The 9,715-nt window shown below is 36.2% G+C and overlaps 1 pseudogene; it reads left to right on the top strand.

The window, feature by feature from the left end:
• Nucleotides 1-7,038: 7,038 nt before the first annotated feature.
• LOC111539634 lies at nt 7,039-7,819 on the top strand (annotated as a pseudogene).
• Nucleotides 7,820-9,715: the final 1,896 nt, after the last annotated feature.

The following is a 9,715-nucleotide window of genomic DNA, read 5'->3' as shown; positions in this document are numbered from 1 at the left end:
AATTTTGTTGCTATTGTAAATACAATCATCCTGTCATTGTATTGTTTAATCAGAGATTGCTGGAATATAAGAAAAATGGTTACTAATTTCAGAGATATGATAAATATCTCTGATCAGCCAATATGTTAAACTATCCTATTATTTACAACAAGCTTATAGTTGGTGGGGGAGGTTTGAGTGTGTGTGTGTAAGGAGGGTATATAATCATACCAGCTAAAAAATTGTATTTTACTGTTTTCTTTCCAGTAATAAAACCTCCTTTCTTAGGGTTCTTGTCTGTTCTATTGCCCACAGCTTTCAAAAAGTTAACTAACTGGCCAGGTGTGGTGCTTCACACCTGTAATCCCAGCACTTTGGGAGGGCGAGGCGGGAAGATCGCTTGCGCTCAAGAGTTTGAGATCAGCCTGGGCAACACGGTGAGACCTTGTCTCTACTAAAAATTCAAGAAAAATTAGTCGAATGTGGTGGTGTGCCTGTAGTCTTAGCTATTTGGGGGAGCTAAGGCGGGAGGACTGCTTGAGCTCAGGAGGTGGAGGCTGCAGTGAGTCCTGATCGTGCCATTGCACTTAGCCTGAACAGGAGTGAGATCCTGTCTCCAAAAACATGATTCTAACAAAAATAACAAAAAGTTACCTTGTGAAGGTCATAGATGGCATTTTTGACTTGTTCTCAAGAGGAATAAGAATAACCTTTTACATATTACACCAGTAAATATAATGTTGGTTACTAAGTTTAATATTGGGATAGACATATATAAATACATATGCCTGAGGAGGTTACACAGATACCAAGAATAAATGGAGCAGGCCAGCTATAAGACAGTAGAGCTTGGTGGAGACTGACAAACTGGACAGTGCTCCTTCTAGTGTGAACTGCACAGCAGATACTCAGCTTAAGCCTATTATAAGAAATGTGAGCTTACTGTTAACATCCTAACCCTCTCTCTCTCTTTTTTTTTTTTTGTTTGCATATAAGAGACAATATCTGATTTTTATATATGAAATCTCCCAATTATAAAATGTCTATAACAAATCATTTTCCCAATACTGTACAGGCCAAAACAAAAAAAATTTAAACAGTGGTTCTTATTCAGTTCATTTGCAAACACAGGTTTTGAATAAATATTCCTGACCATAAGGAAGAATCAATTTAATCCAAGTCTCCAAAGAGTTTTGCTTTTTTAGAAGTACATGTTATATGTTGTCACATCTTTTAAAATTTTTATTTCACTCATTGAATTAATAGACTTTCTAATATTAAAAATGCATTACAAAGATATGATGAACAATACTAGAGTTTAATTTTGCTCACTAAAATTTTGAGTTTTTTATTTATAATCAAATGTAATTCTTCTTAAACTTTCACATTTTTAATATGTGGTCTTGAAATATGTAAGTTTCATGAGATGAATTGAGGATCAGTAATATTCTGAAGTAGAATAGCATAGAAATTATCTGTTTCTTGAAAGTTTGAAGAAAGTTTACCTGGAAAATTATTTGGCATAAGGTCTTTTGAATTATTTTGATTTTTTCCCAAGGTTATTGGTCTATTTATTATTGTGTCAATTTTGGCCACTTTTACTTTCCTTGAACAATATTATCTTTCCATTTAACATCGAAGAATTTTCCATAAAATTCTCATAATTTTACGATCTCTTCTGTATCTGCTGGTACATATTTTTTCTTAATTCTAATGCCTTTCTTATGGTTAAAATAATTTGTCAGGTTCTTTTGTTTGTTTTTTCATAGTGCTATTTTCTTCACAGCATCTTCTACATTTATCCTACGAGGTTTTTAAAATTTGTTTTTAAACTCAGTAATTCCTGATTTCAGCATCATTACTACATACTTCTTTCCCAAAGTGTATTTTGTTATTATATATCTAACTTCTTGACTTCAATGATTAGTTCATTTATTTTCATTAATAATAACAGCCCTTAAGGCTATGAGTATTTTTCTCCAGTAGAGCATTGGCTTAATCCTGAAGATGTGATATATAGTAATGTTACATTTTTTCTTTCTTTTTTTTTTTTTTTTTTGAGATGGAGTCTCGCTCTGTCACCCAGTCTGGAATGCAGTGGTGTGATCTCAGCTCATTGCAACCTCTGACTCCCGGGTTCAAGCAGTTCTCTGCATCAGTCACCCAAGTAGCTGGGGTTACAGACATCTGCCACAATGCCCAGCTAATATTTGTATTTTTAAATATTTCAACAAAAAAATCCATGTATATAAATCTTTGTACACATCTCTAGTTATTTTGTGTAAATTTCTAGAAGTGAAATGACTAGATCCAACGATGTAAATTTTTCAAGATTTGGATATACATTGTCAGGTTGCCCTTCAGGTGTGTGCTGGGTCACATTCCCACCAGCAGACTAAAAGCTGATCATTCTCTTCCTCATTAATATTGGATATTAAATTCTTCTGCCAATTTGGTGGAGAAAATGTTTAATTTATATTTCTTTGATTACAAGTAGAGTTGAAATATGTATTTTTGTATGTTTCTTCGGATTTTTACATTTTTTCTTTTGTAAATTACTTGCTTACATCTTTTGCCAATTTTTCAATTTAGGTGTACATCTTTCTGGTTAGCACTTTGTTTATGTTAACGATATGATATCCATTAGTCATGTAAGTTTTAAACATCTACTTTCAGTTTGTTTTTTAATTTTGCCACTGTTTATTTAATGTATAAATTTAAACTGTCACAAAGTCAAATATTTTCCAGTGTTCAGTTCTTTTTCATTTGTGCTTAGGAAAGCCTATCTCACTCCAATACCAAATTTAAAAATCACCTATGTGTTTTCTGCTTCTTTTAAGATTTCTTATCTAGGCATGGTGGCTGATGCCTGTAATCCCAGCACTTTGGGAGGCTGAGATGGGCGGATCACTTGAGGCCAGGAGTTTGAGACCAGCCTGGCCAACATGGCAAAACCCTGTCTCTACGGAAAATACAACAATTAGCTAGGCATGATAGTATGCACCTGTAGTCCCAGCTACTTGGGAGGCGGGGGCAGGAGAATCATTTGAACCTGGGAGGCAGAGGTTGCAGAGAGCCGAGATCCCACCACTGCACTCCAGCCTGGGCAACAGAACAAGACACCATCTCAAAAAAAAAAAAAAATCTTTTTTTTTCTTCATTTAATATTGTAATCCAGCTGGATATGTGTGATGGGATGGAAGTAGGGATATAATTTTGTTTTGTTTTTATTTTTCTCCAGTCATTTCACCAGTTGTCCCAGATCCTGCTAGAAGCACAGTAAGAAACATAAAGGGCAGGATTAAGATACATGAATAAAAAGAAATGAAATGAAAAAGGAAAGTTTAAAACCATTGAAGGAAAATGATTTATATGGAAACAAGCGAAGGTGAGCCAATATATAAAGACTACAAAGGAGAGAACCAAAATAATGAAACAAATTATTTTAAATTAGAATTTTCAAAAAATCACTTCAAGCTAAAAGAAGACTTTATAGCTTGAAAAGGCATGCCATGTTCTAAGAAAAACAGATCCAGAACAGTCAAATTCAAGTAAGTTTCCTGGAGGAAATCACCTATGAGGGAGAGACAATAGGCTGGTCTCACACTTCTTCACAGTAACATTGAGTAACAGCAGAAGTCAACAGCTCTGTTTTCAGATTCTCAAAGAAAGAAAGGCTGCCCCAAGAACTTTCTATCAGACAAATTGTCATTCATGTATAAAGACAACTGGAAAACAATTTTGAACATGCAAGAGCTCAGGAACTACTTCCCAAGCATCCTTTTTTTTTTTTAAACCTTTCACAAACTTATTTATTTGAAAATACAAATATAAAATTATACTTTCCACATCTGTGATGTGAGAGACTGCCATCCACATAGTAATTTTGTACAACAGGACTTTCAGAAAGCCACACACAAAGACCTGAAAGATACCTGAGATAGATGATAGATAGATAGATACATACCTGCATGCATAGGTATGCAGATAGACAGATAGATATGTATATATGATAAAAAAAAATCACTACCAAAGTTCTCATCAGTTTCATACTAAAGTATAAAAGTAAGGCTGAGGTCAGCCACAGTGCTAGGGAAAGTTTTATCTAGATACGTTTATGTCCACATGAAATGCTTAGACTTACATCCTATTACATACGGAATTCAGAGTTTACAATACACCATGAATGGCAGATTGGCTAGCCCATGCTACTTAAGACACTCACAGATTCCACACGGGATGGTACATTACGTACAGAATACAGTAGTAGAGAACCTTCTAGAACTTATGTCTCTCAGTCTCCAGCCCCCTCCCCAATCATGCCCCTGCCTCCCAGAACTGAAATCCTGTCTGAGATAATACATTCTAATTATTTCATAGCCAGATGTTTGGATTAAGGTTGCCTCCCACCCCCAAGAGGGGTGGATTTTATTTATATGTTTTTGTGTTTTAGTTTACTTACTTTTTTTTTTTTTTTGGTGGGGAATGTTTGGCCGAAGGGTGGCAGGATGGCGCATTTTCGGGTTCTTCTTCACTAACCCTTCCCCCGCGCGCGAAAATGCAGCCGGCGCCTGGGAAGGTGCAGATCAACTGGGCATGCGCCAGCTGACGTCACTCCGAAGAGACCAAGATTTACCTGGTCACACCTGCCGAAGGCCCTGACACGCCCGTGCCCCGCCTATTGCCCTCCCACCCCCTAGAAAAGCCGCTCTCAGCCAGTGAGCCACCCCGCCTTCTCGCAGCCCCACTCCTGTCGGGATGTCGGGACTCCGTCTGAGAACCCCACCGGGGGACTCTGCCGGCCTCCTTCGCTGGAGGCCAACAGACTTCTCCCCCACACCTTAGGTTACCAAAAATAAACTTGCAGTTTTGCTCCTACACTTGCCTACTCGCTGGTTCTTTTGTGCTCGCTCTGGTGGTCTTAGAAAAACAAATCAGGGGAAAAAAAAAAAAAACAAGCATATTACAGTATTAAAATATTGCTTAACTTCTAGCATCTCCTTATGTAGTGTCTGTGCCCAGGACAGGGCTAAGCTGACGTCTGCTAGTTTTCTGCTTTGGGGCAAGGGTGGGGAAACCCGCCAGCATCTCTCTTCAGTGTGCTCTCAGTCCCTCTGCTCTACGCACTGCCTGCCTTCCTGGGAAGATAGCCTGGCTTGTGAAGCACACTTAAGAAAAAAAAATCTCCCCTCTGCCACCAGCCCCCGACTCTCCCTCTGTCCCTGGGTGCCACTTGCAACAGATAAAGAGAAGTATGAGTTAGTGTTTCTTTTGTAAACAATTTCATGTGCAATATAATACAGAAAGTATGGCTGACCTTCAGTAAACAATGCAGTAAACTATATTGCTTTATTCTTGCATATGCTGCAGTGAGCGAATGGCAGAATGAAGCAGTGTAGAGGTGGTGGAGGCTAAGTCCCTAGCCCTCATTTGCACTAAAGATCAAAATAGGTTTGTTTTTCTATTTGGAACCAAAAATAAACTTTCCCCAAAAAATCCTCAAATGAAAAAGAACAACAAGCAAAACCCACCCCCAAGAAATCAAAAACAAAACAAAACAAAACCAAAACCAAAAACTGAATACTTTTCAGGTCATTAAAATCAACAGTTACCCAGTGATTTTTATACTAGTCTAGCAAGATGTGTGCAACATTCACTGGCTGTGATTGACTAAGCATCCTTTTTAAACTCCTGAACTTTGACCAACCAAGAGATAGACAAACACACACGCGCGCACGCATGCAAAACCAAAAGGCTAGCAGTGCAACTTAACCCTATTTGTTTGTACAATCAAGATCAAAACAAATCTAGGAAGTATGTCAACAGAGAAGAGTGTAAATGTTAAAAATCCTAACAATTATACAAAGTAGAAATTATGTAAATTTCAAATAATTTAGAGAGGAAAAGGAAGAGAATGTAAAAATGTAAGTCTGCTCACTTTCTCATCATTTGCAGTTGGGAGGTTAAAATAACTAACTTAAAGCTAATGAAATAAAAAGGTATAAAATATTTAAAAGTAAGTACTAAGGAAGATAAAATAGTAAACTAGGAGTTGGCAGGGAAAGATCATTTTTCATAGTAGAGAGTTACAAGTAAAGTTGAAATATGTATTTTCAGATACTCTCTGAAGAAACAGAAGTCTGAGGGTATTATGCAACATTTTGATTGCAGATATAAGCACTAGAAGAAAATAAAAACATTCCAATTTATCAGAAAAAAAGCTACAAGAATCAAGAAAATCATAGATAATAGACTAAGAAAAAGACTAAAAATTAGAAAGCATTACATAAAATAATATGCCATTATATCTGTCATAGTAGTGAATATAAATGGGTAAAACTAATATATGATCTTTTATGATGCACAAAGCAAAAATCAAAACAGATACCAAAAAGGCAAAGGCATCAAACCTACATAAAAGATAGTCTAAGCAATGTTAACAAACAGAAAGTGGAATGTGGAAGACACAGTTTGTCCTTTCCAAATATTTATTGACTTCCCTGTCTTTTCCAGCCTTCCTTGTGGAATACACAGACTTATGACTAATTCTAACCAATAGACTACGCCGAGAATTGACTGGCATTTCCTTGCTGAGACAGGTAAGAACCAGTGTGCATCTCCACTTGTCTCTTCCCTGTCATGTACTCCCAACAGCATAGCCACCAGGTGGAACAAGGCAACCCAGATCACACTGGCTTTGGCATGAGCAGGAAGTAAATACTTTGTTCATTCACTGAAAATTGGGCTTTAATTTTTATTTCAATATTAATAGCTGGGTTGTTTCTAATCGTTATATCAAAGTCGAGTTCAGAGAAGAAAAATAATAATAGCAGGGCACTTTTTTTAAATGATAAAAGAGGGAATTATTCACAATGAATATATCACATTTATGAATGCCTATGCACCAAATAGCTTAGAATCAACATTCAACATTCATGACTCAAAGTAAAAGTGTCAGAAAATAGGAGAAAGAGTACCACTTTCTTTGAAATGATATATGGGCCGCAATTTCTCTGTGCACTGGAAGATGGTGGTCCTCTTTCCCTGCCCAGTGCAACCATGGCTCTTGATGCCAAGAAGCATCTGAAGTTAGTAGGAGCCCCAAAGCACTGGATGCTGAATACTTTGACTGGTGTGTTTGCTTGCCACCCATACACCAGTCTCCACAGGCTGAAAGTCTCCCCCTCATCATTTTCCTAAGGAACAGACTTAAGTATGCACTGACAGGAGATGAAGCAAAGAAGATCTGCATGCAGCAGTTCATTAAGATCAATGACAAGGTCTCGACTGATATAACCTATGCCGCTGGTTCCTTAGATATCAGCATTAACAAGACCAGAGATAATTTCCGTCTGATCTGTGACACCAGGGGTCACCTTGCTGTTGATCCTATTACACCTGAGGAGGCCAAGTTACTCAAAGTGAGAAGAAACTTTGTAAACACAAAAGAAAAATCCCTGATCTGGTAGCTCATGATGCTGGCATCATCTGCTGCCCTGACCCTCATCAAGGTGAATGACATCGTTCAGATTGACTCAGAGACTGGCAAGATTACTAATTTCATCAGGTTTGACACTGGTAACCTATGTATGGTGGCTGGAGGTGCTAACCTGGGAAGAATTGGTGTGATCACCAACAGAGAAAGACATCCTAGGTTTTTCAATGTGGTTCATGTAAAAGATGCCAACAGCAACAGCTTTGCCACCCAGTTCTCCAACATTTATATTATTGGCAAAAGAAACAAATCATGGATTTCTCTTGCCTGAGGACAAGGTATCTGCCTCACCATTGCTGAAGAAAGAGAGAGAAGAGACTGGCAGCGGAAGAGAGCAGTGGGTGAAACGGTCTCTAGTTGACATGTTAGAAAGCTCTTTATGCTTCATTAAAGATCATACATCATGAAAAAAATCAATGAATGATATTTTGATTTTTTCTCTCAGTCCATGAGAAAGCACATAAATAGAACATTTGTAAGAAAGTAGAAAACCTAAATTACAAAATTAATAAATTAAATTGTAACACATTAAACTCCATACCTTGAAAACAGGAAAATAAATTTTTTTCAAGCCTTCATGGAACCCTCACAAAAACTAACCATATATTAAATCACAAAGGAAATGGTAATTAAAAAAAAAAAGAATTATACTGATAACAATTGTTATCACAAAGCAATAAAACTAGAAATTAATATTAAAACAGGAAAACAAAAATTCTATTGCCTAGAAATCCTTTAACTCTCTCATAAACAACTTTTGGGTCAAAAAGAAAATCAAATTTGAATTTACCAGAAATATGGAAAATAACAATAACAAAAACACTACATGTCTGAATCACTGGGTTATATCTAAGATAATGCTTACTGGAAAAAACCTTAAATATTTATATTAACAAACATTAAGCATTCCATTCAAGAAGTTAGAAAACAATGATAACCAAGAAAAAGAAATGGAAAAGCATGTTTTCATTTATAAGTGGGAGCTGAACAATGTGAATACATAAACACAGGGAGGAGAACAACACACACTGGGGTCCAGGTGGGGAGGGGTTTGCGGGAGGGAGAGCATCAAGAAAAATAGCTAATGCATGCTGGGCTTAATACCTAGGTGATGGGTTGATAGGTGCAGCAAATCACCATGGCACATGTTTACCTAGGTAACAAACCTGCACATCCTGCACATATACCCTAGAACTTAAAATAAAAAGAAAACAAAATTATAAGTTAAAGAATTAGAGAACAATAAAGCTTATAATTAAATGTAACTTCTAATTCTTTGCACTATAAATACAATGAATGACCTATTAGCTAATCTATTCAAGATAAATGGAAGAACAAATAACAATTTAAATATTATAAAAGTGAAACAAACCACAAATACCAAGTAAACTAAAAGAATCCAAATAAACCACATTGCCCATGACTAAAAAACACATTTGAAAAACAAAAGGAAATGAAATGTTTTCATAAAGAAATGTAATTTACAAAAACTGAAACCAGAAGGGATGAAAGATCTAAGCAGACCAATTACCATAAAGGAAGTATAACAAGTTGCAAAATAACTTTACCTTCATCCAATTCTCTAATCCCCCAATATCTTACCCAAGAAAGCACCAGGTCTACATAGTTTCAGAGGAAAATTTTCCCAAGGCTTTCAGAAATAGATTACTTCAATGCTATTTAAATGGTTTCAGAACTCAGAAGGAACACTTCCAAATTACTTTTATAAATCTAGCACAATATTAGTATCAAAAACTAACAAAAATGACACACAACCAAAAATTACAGGTAAATCTCAGATATTAGTATAAATGGAAATATTCTAAATAAAATATTAGTGAGTAAAATCTAGTTACATAACAGAGAAACACAAGATAAACTAAGTAGATGTATTCCAGGAATTTAAAGATGTTTCAACATCAGCAAGTTTATCAATTAGCAGCATTCATAGACCAAAAGAGGAAAATTGTATAACCACCTTCATAGGTACTGACAAAGTATTTAAGATTACTGTAAAAACAGCTGGAACTCTTATACACCTAGTGGTAGTACAAATCTGCACAGCCACTGTGGGAAATGGACAGTATCTACAGAACTGAACATATACATACCCTATTATCTCTTAGGGGTATGCCACAATAAATACATACATATGTTCAGTAAAAGACTTGTACAAGAATGATCATAACAACTGAAAGCTGGAAACAACCAAACATCCATCAACAGTGGAATGGAGAGAGA

Source organism: Piliocolobus tephrosceles, chromosome 18, assembly GCF_002776525.5.
Source record: "Piliocolobus tephrosceles isolate RC106 chromosome 18, ASM277652v3, whole genome shotgun sequence".
NCBI lineage: Eukaryota > Metazoa > Chordata > Mammalia > Primates > Cercopithecidae > Piliocolobus > Piliocolobus tephrosceles.
The sequence above is the reverse complement of the archived record's forward strand: the minus strand, read 5'-3'. Positions and strand labels throughout refer to the sequence as shown.